The following is a 23358-nucleotide window of genomic DNA, read 5'->3' as shown; positions in this document are numbered from 1 at the left end:
GAAACAAGGGGAGAGGAATGAGATATAAATTATAAAACCACAATTTCTCAGTAGTAGCACCAGCTTTCTAGAATAGCATTTTTCTTTAGAAAAATGTTTCAAATTGATTTCTTTCACAAAATATTTATGGATTAATTGCATGCCCTGTATTTTAGATGTATTGTTAAGGTGCTGATCCGCTTGCTATTTAACTTTGAAAGCGATTAATTTTTGCATGCTGTTTAATTCTTACTGTAAATGTTTACCTGTAAAACATTGCCAAACAAACAAACAAACAAATATCTTTTGAAACATAATGCAAATACTGACTGGTAGGGGTAAGGATAGAAGCCTATGGGTCAGCAGACTATGAGGGCTGTGGTACCGAAAACTACATCCCTAGCCTCACATGGGGACATCAACAGTCAAGAAAAATGAGATCACAAGTATCTCCATCCTCAGTTGCCAAAGAGAGAAAAATATCATAGGCAAATGTATGGAAAGCTACCAAACAACTGAAGAGTACCACAAAGACTATTTGTCGGCTCTGCTACGTAGCCATTTACCAACTGGATGCAGCAAATTTCATTGTATAACTCAACTGAAATCCTGACTTAAAGAAGCCCTGATAATTTATCATGCAAACATAATTAGAATTTAAATCTCTTTGTGATTATGGCATCTCAATCACAGTAGAGATTAAACAAGAGATTTGACATAAATCCTCCTAAGAAAATATTTAGGATTTATTTTCTTTGGGTGAAATAGAAATGAGATAATTTTCAGCTCTAATTCTAATCAAATTTTAATTATAAGATGTTTTGTTAAAGGAACCTGTCCTCCACCACCTCAACTTCCCAATGCCATCAATGTAGCAGAGATGAGAATCTACAAGAGTGGAGAAGAAATTAGCCTTAAGTGTCAAGAACATTTCCTTCTTCGTGGCCCACAAAAAATAAAGTGTGAAAATGGAAAATGGCAAACACCCCCACGCTGTCTTGGTTTGTATGCTCATTTTTGCCTTTATTTTAAAGAAACTGGACATTACAGATAAAGTGTAAGAAGCAAAAAGTGCGGGAGAACATTCAGAGCATGGCTTATGGAATTCTTAACAGCCATTTATCCACAGTGGCCTCTCTGTATATGCGTGTGCTGTATTCCAAGCGACAAATCAGGTTCTTTGCACATTGTAGATGCTGCCTTCCTCTCTCTCTGAGAGTCAAATAAGGGTTGGTACATTGATGCTAAAACTATTTCTGGTTTGACCTGTGTCTGTATATGGTGGCGAGCATAGGGGATGTATATGCTCTATACCGGTGATGGCAAACCTATGACACGAGTGCCAGAGGTGGCACGCAGAGCCATATCTGCTGGCACGTGAGTTGTTGCCCTAGCTCAGTTCCAAGGTGCATGTGTGTGCCAGCCAGCTGATTTTTGCCCAACATAGAGGCTCTGGGAGGGTGTTTTTGGCTTCCTTAGAGCCTCAGAGGGGGTGGGGAGGGAGATTTTACTCTCCCCTGGCTCCAGGGAATAATAATAATAATAATAATAATAATAATAATAATAATAATAATAATAATTATTATTATTGTTATTGTTATTGTTATTGTTATTGTTATTGTTATTGTTATTGTTATTGTTATTGTTATTGTTATTGTTATTGTTATTGTTATTGTTATTGTTATTGTTATTGTTATTGTTATTGTTATTGTTATTGTTATTGTTATTGTTATTGTTATTGTTATTGTTATTGTTATTGTTATTGTTATTGTTATTGTTATTGGACTTGTATGCCGCCCCTCTCCAAAGACTTAATCAAGTCTTTGGAGCCTATTGGGCCCACCAGAAGTTGGGAAACAGGTTGTTTCCAACCTCCAGAGGTCCTCCAGGGGGCAAGGGAAGCTGTTTTGCTCTCCCCAGGCATTGAATTATGGGTGTGGGCACTCGTGCATGTGTGATAGTGCACGCCTACGCTCTTTCGGCACCCAAGGAAAAAAAGGTTCGCTATCACTGCTCTATACACTCCATTATGCATCACATGACCAAGAGGCAGCTGCTTACGATGGAAGGGTTGGCAACAACTTGAGTCTTTCAGAAGTAGTTCTACACTAGCAGCTGTTTTTAGCATAGAGATTTGTTTTTTGAATCATGTTTCATTAAAAGAGATTTCCTATACAGAAACAATAGAAATGTCTTTATGATATTTTATTTCTTTCATTAAAAAAACTTCCTATGGTTTCTCTTTCTAGATTTACGATGTAAATCTCTTCCTGAAATTGTCAATGTTATAGTAGAAATTGGAAACCGCACAATGTTTTTTCCTAATGAAACTGTGAAGTATAACTGCCTTTCAGGTTTTGAAATTAGTCAGCCAAATACAGTAAGATGTGAAAATTTGAAATGGTTTGAGCTACCTATTTGCAAAGGTAAGAAATAGTACTTTTTTCTATTGAAATGCCAACCCTGTGTTTGCGTTCTAAAAAACGTTATCCATGCATATGTATTTTTTTCAATCCTATGTTGATATTAGAAATGGAAAAAGGAAGATGAATCAATGAGGAATTTGGAGGGGCTTATATAAATATTGAGATTTCACATGTCTTAAAATATCATGTGTATGACCTCAAACATTAATCTTTTTGTAATATGTAAACTTTCAAAACAGTTTTTGTCAGCAGGATTCTGACTTCAAAATCTCTTATTCACAGTGTACCAGGCACTTAAAAAGTGTCATTGGTTTAATAAATCAGCTCAAAGATTGTCTTTCCTGAAGGGCTCTTTTACCACTCCAGAGAAGAGATGGTGAATGTAGATAGCTTAGGCAAGTTCCATGTAAAGTATGTAAAGTATGTAAAGTATACTTTACAAATGATGTAAAGTATGTAAGCACAGCAGTGCAAAGTTTTTTGTTTTTGTTTTGGCCTGTCTGGGTCTAGTCTTTACCAGTATAACTTTTTTTAAGTGTTTATTTTCAGTGCTATTCTGGCTGGTTTCTACTAGATATCTGCTAGAATTGCTTAGCCTTCTCAAGCAGGGACCATTATGTTTCCTCTGGGAAAAACAAACACCTTTCTCTCTGATCTAAAGGAATATATAAAATATATATAAATACCAACAGTAAAATCCATTTCAGTCTTAAAAAAGTAAGCTGGAAGAATAGATCCATAAGGGGAAGGGGAGGTGATGGTGGGAGTGCCAGGTTTTACAATCCATACCCATATGAGTCCAAGGTCCTTGGTAAACATCCTCAAGATAGATTCCCCAAGATCCAGGTCACTCCTCATCTAAGGACTACTGCAGTTTATTCATCCCAACAATGCACATTATTCTCTCCAGATCACAAGCAGCATAGAATGTGGCGGAATAATGGCAGGGTTAACCCCTCAGTAGTTAGAAATTCCTCACTTTGCTGTTTCTCTCCCAATGGTGTCTGGTCCCTGGCATCTGATATTTTGCCTCAAATGGTCAAAAGAGAAGCAACAGTTTCTATAGCCTTCACCCAGTCCCCCCCTGGTCACCCTCACCTCCGCCATCTGTCTCATCATCTAAACCAATCTCAATGTGCTTGTATGTCTCTCAAATAACTTGCATGATCAAAAAAACATTACAGTCTTCGAGCATGAAAGTTATTACTGAGGGAAGGCTCATGGCTCTCTGTCTCGGCTAGTCGACCACTTATTCGCCTATGCATTTGGATGCCATGTTCCACAGCCCTTTGTGGTAAATCTTTAGCATTCAGTGTTTGAGCTTCTGGGGAGTTATTTTGGCTCCTCTTGTCCCCAAGCCTTCAGCAGTTATGTGGAGCACATTCACTGCCAGGCTGGATGTAAGCCTTACAAACTATTTAAATTGATTCTGCTGGTGGGTTGTTTTTTTGTTTTTGATGGTAAAACGCCATAGTTGGTCACCGAGCACCTTGGCTTTCCTCCTCCTTCTAACATGACTGGAAACAAAAATATGTTGGATACATGCAACTATTTCCTTATTATTCATGAAAAATCCATTAATTACTTTTAGCAGAAAATAAAGCCTAATAAATAATAAATTATGTTTTTAGCATTCCTTTTCTACAAATCTTCAGACTTAATAAGGATCTAAACCTCAGGAATCTTCCTTAGAACTACCAGATGTTTTTTCTAGAAAACCAATTTCCATTAATCAAATTATTAATTAAAACATACTTCTCATTATTTCTAATCATGGGATTAATATAATTTATAACTTCACATTAAAGAAACTAGCACAAAATATTTCATCTTTAGGTGCGCTGGCAATATGACAGGACATTTTATTTATTTATTTATTTATTTATTTAGTTAGTTAGTTAGTTAGTTAGTTAGTTAGTTAGTTAGTTAGTTAGTTAGATATTCTGGTCCGGTGCCATGAAGGGCTTTATAAGTCATAACCAATACTCTGAATTGTTACCGGAAACTGATCGGCAACCAAGTGTTGGTGTAACATGGGCATACCTAGGGAAGCCCATGGTTGCTCTCGCAGCTGCATTCTGCATGATCTGGAGTTTCCGAACACTCTTCAAAGGTAGCCCCATGTAGAGAGCATTACAGTAGTCGAACCTTGAGGTGATGAGGGCATGAGTGACTGTGAGCAGTGACTCCCGGTCCAAGTAGGGTCGCAACTGGTGCACCAGGTGAACCTGGTCAAACGCTCCCCTCGCAACAGCTGAAAGATGTTTCTCTAATGTGAGCTGTGGATCAAGGAGCACACCCAATTTGCGGATAATAATTTCCCCCCCAGGGTGATGGATGGACAGATATAATTGTCCTTGGGAAGCAAAACCTACAGCCACTCCATCTTATTAGGGTTGAGTTTGAGTCTGTTGACCCCAACAGCCTCCAGACACCGGCACATCACTTCCACTGCTTCGTTGATTGGACAAGGGGTGGAGATGTAAAGCTGGGTATCATCTGCATACTGATGATATCTCACCCCATGTCCTTGGATGATCTCACCTAGCGGTTTCATGTAGATATTGAATAGCAGGGGGGAGAGGACCAACCCCTGAGGTACCCCCCATTAACACCGACTGCAACTGGATGGAGAGGTAGGAGGAGAACCACTGAAGAACAGTGCCTCCCACTCCCAACCCCTCCAGCCTGTGCAGAAGGAAACCATGGTCAATGGTATCGAAAGCTGCTGAGAGGTCAAGAAGCACCAGGACAGAGGATAAACCCCTGTCCCAGGCCCTGACAGATTTAGTAGATAAATTATAGCCCGCATGGACTACAATAAATCAAATCTGAGAGTTGATGGATTAAAGTAGAGAAACAGCTTTCAAATGAAGTTACTTTTATTAAGAAAATAACAAAATATATCTAATGCCTATCAGAGGCATCTTCTATGCATGCTACATCTTTGAAGACAAAAGAAGGAAGAAGATGGAGTCTTTGGAGAAGAAAGGAAATTATTTTACATCATAATGGGTGGAGCTAACAAACATACACACTGTTAATTATTTAATTACTGAATATCTCTGAACATCTCTGGGGCTGGCAATACACAGCGTGACAGGCCCGCCAGAGATCATCCATCAACGCAACCAAAGCAGTTTCCATGCTGTAACCTGGTTGGAAACCTGACTGTTGAGGGCCTAGATAATCGGCTTCTTACAAGGATCGCTGGATCTGGAGCGCCACCACCTTCTCAACAACTTTCCCCATAAAGGGAAGGTTGGAAACTGGATGATAGTTATTAAGTACGGCTGGGTCCAGGGAAGGCTTCTTGAGGAGGGGGAGCACAAGTGCCTCCTTGTAAGGAGCCGGAAAGGACCCCCTCACCCAAATTAGCCATCTAGTATATAAAAAAGAGATTAAAGAAAGAAAGAGGAGGGGGAGAAAAAAGAAAAGAAAGATTCCCTATTAACTCACTGGAATTAACTCCAAAATATAATGTTGCACACCCAACTAAATCTTCATGCCCTAATCTAATATTATCGCTGCATGCCCAGTGGAATCATAATGCCCTAGCCTAAATATATTTATCCCAATAGCTAAAAAGAAGAAATTCCCTTTCTTTAATCCTAATTAAAGTTATACCCTTTCAAGCATTAGTATGCCTTTCTAAAATTGTAGCCTATATTTTCTATAATTTAATAATTTCTATAATCAATAATTACTTTTATAATACTTTCTCTTACCAAAAATATTTTAATCAGTGAAAAAGAAACTTCTCTAAAAACCCACTGGAATCAAATTATATATCTTTGTGCCCTACTCTAATTTTATTGCTGCATACCCAGCGGAATTCTCATGCCCTATTCTAATTATAATGATCACAATAGATTAAAAAAGAAAGCTTCCCCCTCTTAACCCCAAATTGAATTATAACTTTTTATAAATTAGTACACTTTTCAAAAATTATAATCTGAGTGTTCTAGTGGTCCCTAAAATATATTATCAGTAGTCTTTAGTCTATATATTATCAATAGTCTGTATATTGTATAAGTATCATCTTCAAAAAATACATCAAACATACTCTTCCTTATCTTCTAGATTAAATATTTTTATGCTTTTAAATCAGTAAGTTAAGTATCTTAATTCTATTTCAAAATACTTTGCATCAAGAAATAATTCATTAGTTATCCATCTAAATTCATTGCATTTTTAATTCTATTTTCTATGCTTATTCCATGCTGATTATAGCTAATAAAAAACCTATTGGCTATACCCTAAAATTCCCTAAAATTATTTTCTTATATTCTTTTCGCTAACTCAATGCTGGTTTTACTCCATTTCTCTCATCCTTGTAGATCAGTATATTTATAATGATCATTAATATCAATCTTCCTAAACAAAAAAAAACCCATAACCCATCTCTGTATTCATTCTTTCAGTACTTCCATATTTCAAAATTTCAAAATTTATACTTTAAATTTTAATTTTGAATTTTACCCAAGGAATACTCTTTTAAATCTAATAAAGCTCTTGTTTTCACATCATATGAAACATAAGTATCTTTGTTCATATTAGTTAATTCCCCTTTCCTCAAACCATGCAATCCTGAAACCGAAATACATTTCCCTTAATATTATACTTTTCTTATAGTCTAAACTCATTTTAATTCACATAGTCCCCATCTTAATATAATTGTAAAACTGTGATATTATTTCATCTTTTCAAAGAGCACTTTCCCTTAATGGTGTTCTGCCTGACTGGGCTTAGGCAATTAGTAACAGTCCAAGGAAAAGAAATCAAACACACATGTGCTGTTCTAATCAGCAAAGTTGTATTAAACAAACAAAAAAGGGTTAACCAAAACAGTCCTTGTTATCAGGAATAAACTGTAGTGCAAGGCGTAAATCAGCCCAAATACAAAACATAGGAAATAGCAAACAAAGACAACCTGCATGGAGCAGAAATGTTTCAGGAGTCCTTTGAATCTTAGAGCAAACAGCAAGTCCCAGAGGTTTCACCTCCCACATGACTGAAAAAGCTGGGTTGAAATCCAAAGGCACGGAACAGAAACTTCAGAGCAGGATCCACAAACCAACACAGATAAATAGCCACAGTTTGCATTGTGCCTCTGTTCCCTTTTATACCTTTAGCCCTCATTAAGGGAACCACACCCAGCCCTCAGTATAAGAACCATACCCAGCCCAGGTGCTACTCTGATCACTGATAATAGTCCTTTAATTGAGCCCTCCTTTGGATAGCTCTTCGGCTACGCATGTCTATGAATTGGTCTGCAGAGGAATCCAAGGAAGACATACTATCTGAGTGACTGCATGCCAAATCCCCTGGGCTGTCTGCTGAGTCCTGCGTGCTGTCTGCCAACTCCTCTGAACCAGTGCCCTCATCCTCATGGCTGTCTGCCACGTCTTCCTGGCTGTCAGCCAGGCTTTTGCACTCACTTTGTGCCACACCTCTCCCATCTGTGGGAGCAACGGCTGGCCCAAGCCCAAACACAACAAATGGTATTAATATTCTCAAACAACTTCAAATCAATAATACTTTGTCCAAATATAAGTCCTTTTATGTCCAATCTAAAGTTAATAAAAATAATTTTTTGTAAAAATAAGATGTCTTGCCACATAATATATCCATATCACTGCAGGTTTCCTTCCTTCAAATAATACTGTCCTTTTTACTTCCTTTGAAATAATACTGTTAATATTAATGCTAATGATATCTTTCAAATTCCAACTCCATAGAACTCCGTAGAACTCCGTAGGACTTCTACGACTGTATCACCAAGTGTAGATATCACAGCTAGAAAGAATCACGTATATGATGGCTTATTTTGTTAAAAAGTTCTTATAAAATGTCTCTGCTGGGCTCTTCTGTTCCATAACAATATTAGTGTCTAAGTCTCTTCTATGCGATAGCTCCTCGAATCAAAGCTGGCGAATCGTGTTCAAAAATGACACATCATTTCCTTAAATATGCAGGGAAATAATTTTGACAAAAACAAAAACACTAGTCCAAATACAAACCAAATTGTCTCAAATCCAAATTCCCTATTTTTTACAGCCTTTAGAGCTCTTCAAAAAAAGAAGAAGAGAAAATATTAGGCATTACGCTGAGTTAAAGCTGTTGCTGTATGCCTTCATTCTCGAGCAGCTGCTGCAATCCATTTCCGGCGATTCCAATTCTGATCGCAACAAATTTTCCAACATTTCTTTTTAAATTTCTTTAGCACTCCAAACTCACCAGCACACAGCTTAAGATATCTTCACCTCACCAATGCTTTATATTTATTCTCTTCCCAGATGTTACCGCTCTTCCTCAATCTCCTGCATTGCGTTGTCTTCCACGGCTAGTGTTGACACAGGCATTGCAGCCTGGTTGACTTCGCGCCACTGCCAGCGCGAGACCAGGTCGATTCGCCTGGTGGGGATTTGCTGACCCCCAACCTGGCCCCCGATAGCGTCCCCTATGTCAACTCCCCTTCGGGGAGGATCGGGCCTGGTTCAGCAGAACCAAGGGCCCCGGATGGTGGGGATTCGGGGCTACCCTCAAGAGAGTGAGAGTAGCCCCGTGTTGCCATGGCCATTGACCCCTCCCCCCACAAATAAGCAAATTTCATCTTATAACTCAACTGAAAATCTGATTTAAATAAGCTCTGATAATTGTATCATATAAATATAATTAGAATTTTGTGATTATGGCATTCTCAATCACAGTAGACAAGAGATTTGACATAAAAAAGCCTCATAAGAAAATACTTAGGATTTATCTTCTTTGGGTAAAGTAGAAATGAGATAATTTTCAGCTCTAATTCTAATCAAGGTGTTTTGTGAAAGGAATCTGTCCTCCACCACCTCAAATTCCCAATTCCATCATTGTAGCCGAGATGAGAATCTACAGGAGTGGAGAAGAAATTAGCCTTAAGTGTCAAGAATATTTCCTTCTTTGTGGCCCACAAAAAATAAAGTGTGAAGATGGAAAATGGCAAACACGCCCACGTTGTCTTTGTTTGTATGCTCAGTTTTGCCTTTATTTTAAAGAAACTGGACATTATGGATAAAGTGTAAGAAGTAGTTCAAGAGAACCTTCAGGTTTAAGGATTTCTTTGCTGCCATTAATCATCAGTGGCAACTCTATATATATGTATGCTGTATTCTAAGGAATAAATCAGGTTCTTTGCATATTGTACATGCTACTTTTGTCTTTCTCTGAGCATCAGATCAAGGTTGGTATATGGATGTTAAAACTATTTCTCTGTGTTTCTGCTTTGACCTGTGTCTTTATAAGGTGGCAGGCTGGGTGATATCATCCAAAGGCACAGGGTGAGTTGTCATCAGTATGCTAATGATACTCAGCTATACATGTCCACCCCATGTCCACTCAGTGAAGCAGTGGAAGTGATGTGCCAGTGACTGGAGGCTGTTACTTTATGGATGGCTGCTAACAAGCTCAAAGTCAATCCTGACAAGATGGAGTGGCTGTTGTTTCTGCCTCCCAAGGACACCTCCATCTGTCCATACATTACCTTGGGTGGGGACTTTTGACCCCCTCAGAGAGGCTCTGCAACTTTTGGCATCCTCCTTGATTCACAACTGATATTGGACTATCATCTTTTGGTTGTGGCGAGGGGGGTGTTCACCCAGGTTTGCCTGGTGCACCAGTTGCAGCCCTATCTGGACAGTGAGTCTCTACTCACAGTCATTTATGCCATTATTACCTCGAATACTGTGATGGTCGCTACATGGGGCTAGCTTTGAAGAGTGTTCAGAAACTTCAAATTGTCCAGAATGTAGCTGCGCAAACAGTTATGGGTCTTCCAAGGCATACCCATATTTCTCCAGCACTCCATGGACTGCATTGGTTGTGAAATGAAGTGAGACCAGACAAGTACTCGGTAGACGGTTCCTTTATTAGCTCTTTTTGAAAAGTGACTCCAGCATGGAACTCGTCTGAGCTGTCAGTGGAAAATACAGCTCTATTTATACTGTTTGTGGCTCGCGCCAAAAGGAACTGTCATGCGTCTGGTCCAATCAGACGCGACCTTGTATTTTTTACAATTTCTGCCCGGAGACAGCCTTTTTACCTCAGTTAACTATTTACATATACTCAACACCCCTCCCTCCTTAGTTTGTAGTAATGTCAATCAGTGAGCCATGTGATGTAATCCTCCAATCTGCTTGGTCTGCGCGAGGCTCGCTCTGACCTGCGCAGATCATTTGAGTCCGGAATTTCCACGGTGGAGGTCGGTTCGCTGCTAGCTCCTGAGTGCGGCTGGGCCCGAGTTGGGGCTCTGGCCTGCTGAGTCGAGTATGCAGGCAGAGTACCGACCTCTGAATAAGATGAAGTCGGCTCGGTGTCGCCGGAGGACCTTTCCTGTCCGGGTGAGTCCATTTGTAAATCCAACAAATCAGGCTGTGTACAAAAGTCTGCTTGGGGGGAAGAATTCATGTTAGCGGTTTGTTCACGGTTTGATTCAATGCGCCCTCGCAAATGATCAATGTGCCGTTTCCATATACGGCCATCCTCAAGTTGTACAAAATACGTTTTTGGAGCGGTTTGTTGTATTATTTTTCCCTTGATCCAATTTAACCCCCCATCAAAATTTTTAGCAAATACATACTGACCAATTGGTCTAAATTTTGCTGTACTTCCCCTGGACCTGCTCTGCGTAGTGCTTCCTTTGCTACGCGAACATAACGTTCTGCAAGACCATTAGCCCATGGCGAGTAAGAGGATATGAGTGCGTGTCTGACCCCCAAATTGCTCAGAAACATTTCAAATTGTCTAGCTGTTAGTTGCGGCCCATTATCAGAGACTAGTAAATCTGGACATCCATGAGTTGCAAACAAATGGTACAAGGCTTTAATAGTGGCACATGTGGTTATATTATGCATGGCTATTATTTCAACCCATCTAGAGAAGGCGTCTACTACAATTAGGAAGTACTGAGACCCCATTGGGCCTGCGAAGTCGATGTGTATTCTTGACCATGGCCCTGTGGGTTTCTCCCACTCTGCTGGAGTAGTTTTAGGGGGATTAGGTCATGACTCCTGGCATGGGTCACATTTGGCTACCCACTGTTCAATGTCGGTATCTAGGCCTGGCCACAACACATGTCCCCTGGCCAAAACTTTCATCCTGACAATGCCAGGATGGCCCACATGCAACATAATGAGTACTTTTCATTTTAGACAATCAGGAATGGCCACTCTATCACCCCATAACATACAACCCCTCATGTATGACAATTCCAACCTCTTAGTTTTAAAATCTGCTAACCGTGCTTCCTCAGGGTCTCCATGCCAACCCTTCTGTATGCAATTGATGACCCCTTGCAGAATTGGGTCTTTTTTGGTGTGCTCAGCCACCTCTTTGGCTGTAGTCAAAGGGTTTTCTTCAAAATCTAAAAGCAATACATCTTCTGATGGGGTTGGGTCTTCCACTAATTCAGCCATGGGGCACCTGCTTAGACCGTCTGCATGATTTATTGACTTTCCCCCTTTGTGGATTAGGTCATATTGGTACCCTGAGAGGAACAATGCCCACCTAATTAGTCTGGGGGACATGAAAGAAGGTGTTGGCTTGTTAGAAGCCAGAAGACCTAATAGGGGCTTGTGATCAGTGATTAATTCAAACCTCCTCCCAAAAAGATAGTTATGGAATTTTTTCACACTTGCTACTAAGGCCAAAGCCTCTTTGTCCAGTTGGCTATAGTTCCTTTCAGAAGAGGTCATAGTTCTAGAGAAAAAGGCAATTGGGGCTTCTGTATTGTTGGGCATTACATGAGCCAATACCCCACCCACCCCATAAGCTGAAGCATCGCACGTAAGCCTTAGGGGCAATACTGAACTATATTGAACCACCACGCTCTTGGAGGTCAACAATTTTTTAATTTGACAAAAAGCTTCATGTTCAGGTATGCCCCAGGTCCAGGGAATTCCCTTCTGAAGCAGCCGGTGTAGGGGTTCTGCGGCCGTTGCCTTCTGTTTCAAAAAGATAGAGTAAAAATTAAGAAGGCCTAAAAACGCTTGTAATTCTGTCTTAGTGTTTGGTTCGGGTGCTTCAGTTATAGCTTTTAATTTTTCTGTAGTGGGGTGGATGCCGTTACCATCTATCCTATATCCCAGGAATTCAACACTTTCAGTCCCCCATACGCATTTATCTGCTTTGACCCTTAAGCCCTTAGATTGTAGCCTCTGCAATACTGCTCAGATTCTTTGATTCAGTTGTGACTGGGTTTGTCCTGAAATAAGTATATCGTCAAAGTAGGGGATAGTTCCCTCAATACCCGCCAATAAACGCTCCATCAAGCTTTGAAATATGCCGGGGGCTATGCTTACCCCAAATTGTAACCTTGTGCACCTAAAGGCCCCCCTGTGGGTCACAATGGTTTGCGCCAGAGATGTAGGCTCATCGACCGGAAGTTGTTGGAATGCTTGCGCGAGGTCGATTTTTGCAAAAACCCTCCCCTCTCCTAGTGAATGAAGGAGATGTTGGACCACCGGGATTGGATATGGGTGATGCTGGAGGGCTTTGTTTAGTGTTGATTTATAGTCCGCACAGACCCTTAAGGAGCCATCTGGTTTTAGTGGCGTGACTATGGGTGTTTCCCATGGCCCTTGCTCAACAGGGACTAGTATGCCTTGAGATATGAGTTTATCTAGCTGCTGGTCTAATTTGGGTAGAAGAGGTAAAGGGACCCTTCGAGGCTTGAGTCTGACCGGGGGAACGTTAGGGTCTATAGAAAAAGAGATAGGGGTCCCTTTATAAGTACCCAAAGTGGGGCTGAATACCTCTGGGAATTTGTTTACAAAGTTTGGAATATCAGTATCAGCATTAACCATACAAACCCCTGAGATTTCAATGCCCAAAGGGCACATCCAAGTTAGACCAAGGAGAGAGTGTTTAGCCCCCGCAACCACAATTATTGGAAGAGAATATTTTACATTTTTAAATTGTACAGGCACATATACTTCTCCCAACACAGGAATGACATTTCCCTGAAAATCTCTAATTACCAATGAGGTTTGCGTTAAGTCAGATTTACGCAGATTAGGCATATACATTTTAAACTTGTCCCAAGGCATAATAGAATATTTAGACCCTGTGTCCAGTTCTAGATTGCATGGTTTGCCATTGAGGAGCAGGGAGATTACAATTTTGTTCCCCTGCCTTGTATTTGTGCTATTAACGTAAAGTTGTGCGTTACCTCTTGAGTAGTCGCAGTTAGCAGCTGCGTAGTTTCTCCGGTTTGAGCCTCTGGAGAACCTGTTGTCCTGCGGTTGTTGTGCCTGGTTGTTGTATCTCTGTGGCCGAGGAGTGGAGAAGGACTCCTCGGGTAGGGGGGCTCTGCAAGCCTTGGGGATGTGGCCGCGCCAGTTGCAGCGGCGGCAGATGGCATCCCGGAAGGGGCAGCGTTGTCGTGGGTGGTTCCCTTGGCAGCCGGAGCAGGGGGTGGAAGGGCGAGGGTATCTGGGATGTCTAGATGGGTCTGCTGGCAATAGGAGACAGGTGTCGTCGGCGCTGGCTGGTGGACTGAGGTCGTCGGAAGGCTCGGCTTGGAGATCAGAATAGGCGATTTTGGAGACGGTTTCCTTCTTCTCGTGCTCTTTAAGCTCTTTGGCAGCTGCGTCGGCGACCTCGGCGGTTTGAGCTAACTTAATGACAGCTTGGAGTGTAGGCTCGTCCTCGGTGAGGAGCTTATTATGGACGGTGGAGTTTTTCATCCCAAAAATAAGGGCGTCGGTGAGGCGAGCTTCTGGACTGTCAAACTTGCACTTTGACAGCACCGTTCGAAGCTGCGTAGCGAATTGATTGATGGACTCGGAGTCCCGTTGAGCCATTCTTTAAAATTGGTGTCGGAACACCACGGCTGGCTTCGTGGGCTTGAAGTGATTTGCGAGTCTTGCTTGTAGGTCGTCCCAGGGAACGGATTTCGCCGGGAGCGAGTCGGTTAGAGTCTGCACGAGGTCGAAGATTTCTTGACCGCAATAGTTGAGAAAAATAGCCCGCTTCCTGTCGGCTTCGGCATTTCCCATTCCAGCCGCTTCAAGGAAGATTTCGAATCTTGTCATGTAGGCGCTCCACGACGACTTTTCGGGGTCGAAAAAGTCAGGAGCCCGGCCGATCTGGAGATTGTTCATCCTGCACGCGTGGTTTCTTCGGTTCTCGTCGCCAGTGAAATGAAGTGAGACCAGACAAGTACTCGGTAGACGGTTCCTTTATTAGCTCTTTTTGAAAAGTGACTCCAGCATGGAACTCGTCTGAGCTGTCAGTGGAAAATACAGCTCTATTTATACTGTTTGTGGCTCGCGCCAAAAGGAACTGTCATGCGTCTGGTCCAATCAGACGCGACCTTGTATTTTTTACAATTTCTGCCCGGAGACAGCCTTTTTACCTCAGTTAACTATTTACATATACTCAACAGGTTGCCTATTGGTTTCCAGACACAATTAAAAGTGTTGGTTATGACCTATAAAGCCTTACATGGCATCGGACCAGATTAACTCCGGGACCGCCTTCTGCCGCATGAGTCCCAGCGACTGGTTAGGTCCAACAAAGTTGACCTTCTCCAGGCAGGACCTAGGGGAAGATCCCTCTCTGTGGGGGCCCCAGGCCTCTGAAATCAGCTCCAACCAGAAATTCGCACTTCCACCACCACCTCGCCTTCTGTAAAAATTTAAAGACCTATTTGTGCCAGCAGGCTTGAGGTCATTAGACCCCAGCCCCTGGCCAACAAGTGTAGAGTGTAGTAGGTTTGAATGGGAATGAATGATTTTAAATTTATTTATTTATTTATTTATTTTGTCCAATACACAATGAGGGTTTTAGTGAGTGTATATCAATATACACATAGTAAAATACATGATGAAGGTTATAGAGGAGATACTCATAGTAAAATATATCTAAGAAAGAATAGAAAAGAAGATATAGGAATAGAATATATAGAATATATATATATACACACACATATATATATATAGGAATAGAGTATATCATGAAATAATAGAAGAAGAGATATAGGAGAGTAATAGGACAGGGGACGGAAGGCACTCTAGTGCACTTGTACTCGCCCCTTACTGACCTCTTAGGAATCTGGATAGGTCAAACGTAGATAATCTAAGGGTAAAGTGTTGGGGGTTTGGGGATGACACTATGGAGTCCGGTAATCAGTTCCACGCTTCGACAACTCTGTTACTGAAGTCATATTTTTTACAGTCAAGTTTGGAGCGGTTAATATTAAGTTTAAATCTGTTGTGTGCTCTTGTGTTGTTGTGGTTGAAGCTGAAGTAGTCGCTGACAGGCAGGACGTTGCAGCATATGATCTTGTGGGCAATACTTAGATCTTGTTTAAGGCGTCTTAGTTCTAAACTTTCTAGGCCCAGGATTGAAAGTCTAGTCTCATAGGGTATTCTATTTCGAGTGGAGGAGTGAAGGGCTCTTCTGGTGAAGTATCTTTGAACATTTTCAAGGGTGTTAATGTCTGAGATGCTATATGGGTTCCAAACAGATGAGCTGTATTCGAGGATGGGTCTGGCAAAAGTTTTGTAAGCTCTAGTAAGTAGTGTGAGATTGCCAGAGCAGAAACTACGTAGGATTAGGTTTACAACTCTTGAAGCCTTCTTGGCTATATTGTTGCAGTGGGCTTTGGCACTTAAATCTTTTGTTATTAGTATACCAAGGTCTTTAACCGAGTGGGGATTATCTGTGATAATTTGATTATTCAGTTCGTATTTGGTGTTCAGATTCTTCTTCCCAATGTGTAGGACAGAGCATTTGCTAGTTGAGATTTGGAGTTGCCATGTGTTAGACCACTCAGAAACAGCGTCAAGGTCTTTTTGGAGAGTAGTTGTGTTATCGGTGGTGTTGAAGAGTTTTACATCATCAGCGAAGAGGACACAGTTGCTTGCGATGTAATCGCAAAGGTCATTGATGTAGAGAATGAAGAGCGTTGGTCCCAGTACACTACCTTGGGGAACACCGCTTTTAACTGGGACGGGGGTGGATATGGTGCTTCCTATTTTGACCACTTGTTGTCTGTTTGACAGGAATGCTGTAATCCATCTGTGGAGGGATCCTGAGATGCCATAGGATTTGAGTTTTAGGAGTAGTTTGTCGTGGACCACTGAATCAAAGGCTTTGCAGACGTCAATATAAATTGCATCTGTAGATTTCCCTTGATCTAGATGAGTAGTCCATATATTTTTGCAGTGGAGGAGCTGCAGGTTGCAGGATAGATTTTTTCTGAAACCAAATTGTTTGTTAGAGAGCAAATTATTAGTTTCTAAATGGAGAGTAATTGATTTGTTTATAATTGATTCCATGACTTTGCATGGGATGCAGCATAGTGAAATTGGTCTGTAGTTATCTACAAGAGAGGGGTCTCCTTTTTTGAAGATGGGGATGACCATTGCTTTCGACCATAGCTTAGGAAGTGTGCTGGTTCTGAAGGATTTTTCAAAAATTATGCTTAGTGGTTCAGCTATGGCACAGGAGAGCTTTTTTAGGAAGTATGCACATAGACCATCTGGTCTGACTGATAGAGAAGGTTTAAGGTCACGTAATGCTTTTTCAACTTGGTCTTCAGTGAGGTCTACTTGGGTTAAGTCGTTGAGGGAGTTTGAGGTGCGATTGATGAAATTGGGGGATGAGCCATTGCTGTTAACAAAGACAGAGCCAAAGAAAGAGTTGAAGAGGTTGGCTTTGGATGAATCATCATGGTATTCTTTGTTGTTGGGTCCTTTGAGAGGTGGGATTGGTCTAGAGTCTTTGAGTTTATTGTTGACAAAGTTGTAGAAAGCTCTATTAGATTTGGTGCGTAGGAGGTTTTCCTCTTGTTTGCTGTAGTAGTTAAGGCATTCTGCTTTTATTTGATTGAAAATGCTTTTATATCGGCTTTTGAAGTTGGAAACTTGTCCTTTTTTGTTTTTCCTCCAGAGATATTTTTTTCTTGTTTGTAATTTTCTTATTGAGATGGGGAGGTTATTTTTTTTGTTTATGGTACATGTTAGAGGTACATGGAGTCTGATAATAATTTTCATTTCGAGTAGGAATGTGTTATAGAGGTCATCAGTAGTGTAGCATTCAGAGAATAGAGTTTTCCAGTTTAATGTTGAGAGGTGGGCTTCAATGAGTTCGTAGTTCGCTTTTTTGAAATTGAATTTTGGTGTTGTATTATTTTGGTGGTTCATAGTGTGGCTTAAGTTGAGACTGAAGTTTATCATGCTGTGGTCGCTGTTGGAAAATGGTTCTGTTATTTGTAAGCCATATATTGTACTTTTGCTGTTACAGAAGATGAGATCCAGACAGTTATCAACTCTCGTATTTTTAGTTACTAGTTGGTCGAGTCCCAGATGGGTGATGGTATTATATACGGTAGAATGGATGGTTTCCGTGCTGCATTCATTTAAGGACCAGTTGATGTGTGGTAGGTTGAGGTCTCCGAGGAAGATAATGGGGTATGGGCAGTTGGTTGCCCACGTTAGTAATGTGGATAATTTGTTAGCATGTTCGATGTCGTAGTCCGGGGCTCTGTAGCAGAGTAAGAAGCGAATTGTGGTATTTAGGAATAAATCACACACAATAGTTTCCGGTACCAATAAATCCTGTGCAACTTTGAGGATTTTTAGGTTCAGCGATTTTTTGTAAAATATAGCTACTCCGCCTCCTCTGCGGGATTCATGGTCTGAGCGGAAAACATGGTAGTTTTTTGATGTGATAATGGAGTCTGGGTAGGAAGCATTTAACCATGTTTCGCATATAAAAATTATATCAAAAATGGAGGACAAGTAGAAGGAGGAATTCAGATATCTTGTTGACTAAACTTCTAGCATTTAATAATTTACATTTGAGATTGGTCTTGTGTTGGGGATTGGTTTTGGGGTGGTCAGAGGAAGTAAGGGGCATGCTTTCCTATTCTTGGTTTGAGGTGGTAGGGTTGTCCATTTGTTGTTGTGGGATGGTGGTCTGGCAGGTGTCAGTTTGATGTTGTGAGATGGTAGGTTGAAAGTTAGACCGGAAGATGTGGGGAGAATTATGGGTTTTGGGTTTGATGCTTTCTGTGCGGTAATCTATGTAAAGGTTTGTTTCACCAAGTTCATAGCGTCTCCTGAGTTCTGCCCGTAGTTCGCGAGAGCGAATACGTTGGAGGAGAGAAAGATCTTGTCTGGATCTGAGTTTGTTGAAGGACTTGTTATTTCTGGCAATGTGGTTAATGGTCTTGATGAATTGCTGTTTTATTTGTTCAGTTTTGCATACTACTTTGCACAAGCGGGGAGCTATTGAGCCATCGTTATACTTGTGCTCAGGTCCAATTCTGGTAACTTCCAAAATGTCTTCTTGGGCGAATGTTTGTGCATGTGAGTGATGTTGGTGGATGATATTTCTTATTCTTGTTATATCTGATTCATGACTTTCATCAAGACCAAAGAGGATAGCATTCTGGCGTTTTTGTTCACGTTCCATGGCATCCTTGACTAGGGTAGAGATATCAGTGGTAGAATTAGTGGGTTTTTGGAGTTTTAGAGTTTTTAATTTTTTTTAGCTATATTAATTGGAGACCTCAGAGAGAGGCAGCATACAAATCAATTTAATAAGTAAATAAATAAATAATAATAAAAGGGCTATATATGCTCTATATCAGAGGTGGGTTCCTCTTGGTTCACTTATGTTTATGTTTCTGCCTACACCTGTACACGTACATGTTTGACAAACAAAATTAATAAAAAATAATAAAATGAATAAGTGACTGGTGGACTAAGAAAGAAGGTTCTGCCCCTATGATGCTTATCTATTGGTTTCTAGTTTTAGTCCATCTTTATTAATTTTAATGTTAATAATTTTTAATTGTTTTTTTTTCTTCTATTCTTGGTTTTGTTGTGTTGCAAACCTACCATCACTTCAATAATGACATGGATAGGATAACATCCAATACAAGTACAGCAGAGTCTCGATTATCCGTCCTTCCGTCATCTGACATTCCGGATTATCTGACATCGCTGCTACTTGGGGGCGTGGCTGTAGGCACTTCCGTGCCCTCAGACATGCCCCCAAACATGGCAGCCACGATGGGGAAGGATCACTGATTTATTTACATTTTGAGAGGACTGAACTCTTTATACATTAGTATAATGTTGTCACTGTAACATTACTGCAATAAAACTTCAATGCATTTCCAATTCACAGTGATTTCAAGGCTTTTCTTAGACCCTTCATTGTGCTCAGTGCAACCAATTTAATCAGAAAGCAATTAATTTTAGGCTGGGTCTAGTAGTCTCTTGCAGGCAATAGAAAATCATTCAGTGATAGATAATCAATCAGTCTGGTCCAATTTATTTCAGAGAGTCTTCTTGCTCAAACTATTTTTCCATTTCTTCTAAGCTTAGAAATATTTCATGGGATATCTTATTTTACATGTAATATTTAATGTATGATTACACAACCACGGTGGCACAATGGTTAGAATGCAATTTTGCCCGCTAACTCTGCATTTTCTCTGCCAGAAGTTTGAAGTTTATCATGCAGCTTGATCAATTGATAGGCAGAAAATGATTACTACTGTGTTCCCTACTGTTATTTTTCAACTTTAGAAAATATGATGTCATTAACTTCTTCTTCTTTTTTTTAATTTTTTTTAAAAATATACTTTATTGGTTTATACAAAAAGGAGTAAAACAGGGGGAAAGGGGGATGGGAGTACAGAAAAGAGAAGTGGGAGGGGAGTGGGGTAAACAGTATTGTTATATCACAGCTTATATATATTATTGTATATGATTTTTAATTATACATATCTTTATTTTGGTTCAGATGGCTATCCAACTCTAAAGATGACAAAGCGAAAGATAACCAAAATCGCTTAATATAAGTCATTATCTTCTTAATACCTAAAGTCAAATCTGTATTTAAATGAATAGTAATTGCTTTTGGATAAACGTTATTTCCCCACAAGGCGTTCTTATTTTTATTACTTATCTTCCATTACTAACTGTCCAAACTCTGCACAAATAAATTGTGTACGGTAGAGTCTCAATTATCTGACATAAACAAGTGGGCTGATAGTCGGATAGCTGAAAATGTCAGATAATCCAGAGGGTCTGAGAAAAGCCTTCTAGACCCAGCCTAAGAATTAATTGCTTTCTGATTAAATTGGTTGCATTGAGCACAATGAAATTAATGAAAATAGCTCATTGAAGTTAAATTAGACTTTTCAGTCATTTCATTCTTAGGAGAGGGGGATCTCTTCAGTTTTGGAATCTGACAGGAGTCAGCATCAGATTAGAAGAGATGAAATGATGGGTGAAGTTTGTTCCTCCTTGTCCCTCATCCCATTCCCAATAGAACTTCTTTCCATTGCTCTGAATAGAAGGAATTTCATTTGGATCACAGGAATCTTATTGTATGATGGGGTTTGCATTTTAAATTGCAATTAATACAAGTTGTATTAATGAAATACAAATTTTGCAGAAATGGACAGGTAAATATCAAATATATATATAGTGGAGATTTTATTGGAAAATTATATAAATATAAGATGAATTATATTTTTCTTGATATTGCTGTGCTACAGTTCCCAGTATTCTTATATTGGCTGTGTTGTCTGAGAATACTGTGAGTTTGTTTATTCACTGCATTTGTGTTCCATCTTCCCTCAAGTGTATTCCCTGTGAGGATGAATTAAAGTTTGGTTACATCTAATTCCCCATTCCTATATTTAAAATGTTGGTGTTTTGAGTTCATTCTGACTGCCAGAGCTTATTTCCCAAAATATCAAGAATGCCTAATAAATTTTTAAAGTTTATTACATGTCATTCTGTCAAAAGTAATCTTAAAAATGATAGAAATTGCTCAGTGGTAAAATGGCCTAGAGTTCTTGAATAGTTTTAACCATTTGATTTTAACATAGTGACGCTGATATTCAGAATTGTCTTGCCCATGTTGTTTGACATCTCAAAAATTATTGCAGGCTGCTTTCTGTTGCAGATCATATGAATGAGTTTAAAAAATAATTTTATAAAAATGTACAGATGCAAATTTATTTCTCACTTACTGTTCATGTTTTATTTTACAGATCTAAGTAAATGAACAACAGGACATATACAGCACCCTTTAAACCAGAAGATGTATGTCTGAAATCATATATCATTCTCTTTAATATAACCATGTGAAGCTGGATTGTGTACAATAGTAAACAGTGGATCCAAATGTGAAACCCTACTTTGTAAAAGACAGATTTTACCAACTGAAATTATTGCGATTTTTTTTTAAATTGTTACATGATGTTACCAAATCCCTTCTCATTTTTTATTACTATAGACTAACAAAGCTATGCTTCCTTTAATGAATAAAGTGAATAGAACTTCATATGGAATTTCATGTGTTCTTCTTGAATGTGATAGATCTATTTGGTGGAAACTTATACAGAAGTGTAAGATATTATCTCAATGACCTTTTCTAAACATTAATTGATTTGCTAGATTACCATAGGTCAGCGGCTGATGCAGGTAATGTTATACAAGGAGCCCTCATTTAGCAGCCATACCCACACAGAGGCAAAAAATCCCAAAATGTCCTGATACATCACGTCACCATAGAGTATGAAACCCATGCTTTCTAGCATCAGATGGATATGACCCCATATGCCCAAATGGAGGGAAAGTTTTCTGGAACTTGACTCACAATGAGGCCAGATAAAAGGGCTGATCTTGTAGCCTTTAATCCTGCTCCCCACCCTTTGGAATATTCACTCTGCTGTTGGGATAATTCACAAGAAGAGAATGTTTATAGTTGTGTTCATTTGAGGGGAAGAGAGTAAGCATGCACACCAAGGGAAGTATACATTGAAGGCCTGCACTTTTTACCTAGTGCAACTCATGAATAATTTCAAAGGCAAAGAGAAGCCTTTAGCTGAAACCTGATTAAGGTATCAGTAGCAATGCCAGGTGAATGGTTCCAATCAACTAAGACAACAAAACTGAACTAGTTAACATGCAGTTAGCACTTTTTAGGGAAGTGCTACACTGGGGAGAAAAACAGCTCAGAAATAATAACTTGTTTAGTTATTTACTTGTTTAGTTAGCTCAAGGACTCAAGACCCATCCCACCACTAAAAGGACCCAACAACAAAGAATACTATGATGAATCAACCAAAGCTAACCTCTTCAACACATTCTTTGGCTCAGTCTTTGTTAACAGCAATGGTTCATCCCCAAAATTCACTAATCGCACCTCAAATACTCACAAGGACTTAACTTAAATAGACTTCACAGAAGACAGCATTGGAAAAGCACTACATGACCTTAAACCTTCTCTATCAATTGGGCCTTATGGTCTATGTGCATACTTCTTAAAAAAGCTTTGCACAGCCATAGCTGAACCACTAAGCATAATCTTTGAAAAATCATTCAGGACCAGCTCACTACCAAAGCTGTGGGTGCAAGCAACAGTCATTCCCATCTTCAAAAAAGGAGATCCTAGTCTAGTTGAAAACTACAGACCAATCTCACTATGCCGCATTTTGTGAAAAGTCATGGAATCAATCATAAACCAATAAATTACCCTGCACCTAGAAACTAACAACCTACTCTCTAACAAACAGTTCAGTTTCAGAAAAAAATTATCTTGCAACCTGCAACTCCTTCACTGCAAAAACATATGGAGCTGAGGTGGCACAGAGGGTAGAGTGCTGTACTGCAGGCCACTAAAGCTGACTGCTAAATCTGCAGGTCAGCAGTTCAAATCTCATCACCGGCTCAAGGTTGACTAAGCCTTCCATCCTTCCGAAATGGGTAAAGTGAGGACCCAGATTGTGGGGCAATATGCTGGCTCTATTAAAAAGTGCTATTGTTAACATATTGTAAACCGCCCTGAGTCTAAGGAGAAGGGTGGCATAAAAAATCAAATAAATGAATGAATGAATGAATGAACTAACGAACAAACAAACAAACAAACAAACAAATAT

The 23358-nt window shown here is 39.9% G+C and overlaps 1 long non-coding RNA gene across 1 annotated transcript; it reads left to right on the top strand.

The window, feature by feature from the left end:
- Nucleotides 1–2237: 2237 nt before the first annotated feature.
- On the top strand, nt 2238–21761 carry LOC139164358 (uncharacterized). Its single transcript, XR_011558611.1, has 2 exons — nt 2238–2405; nt 21469–21761. It is a non-coding gene; the product is annotated as an uncharacterized lncRNA (long non-coding RNA).
- Nucleotides 21762–23358: the final 1597 nt, after the last annotated feature.

The sequence above is a fragment of the Erythrolamprus reginae genome, chromosome 3, assembly GCF_031021105.1.
Source record: "Erythrolamprus reginae isolate rEryReg1 chromosome 3, rEryReg1.hap1, whole genome shotgun sequence".
NCBI classification, from domain to species: domain Eukaryota; kingdom Metazoa; phylum Chordata; class Lepidosauria; order Squamata; family Dipsadidae; genus Erythrolamprus; species Erythrolamprus reginae.
The sequence above is the reverse complement of the archived record's forward strand: the minus strand, read 5'-3'. Positions and strand labels throughout refer to the sequence as shown.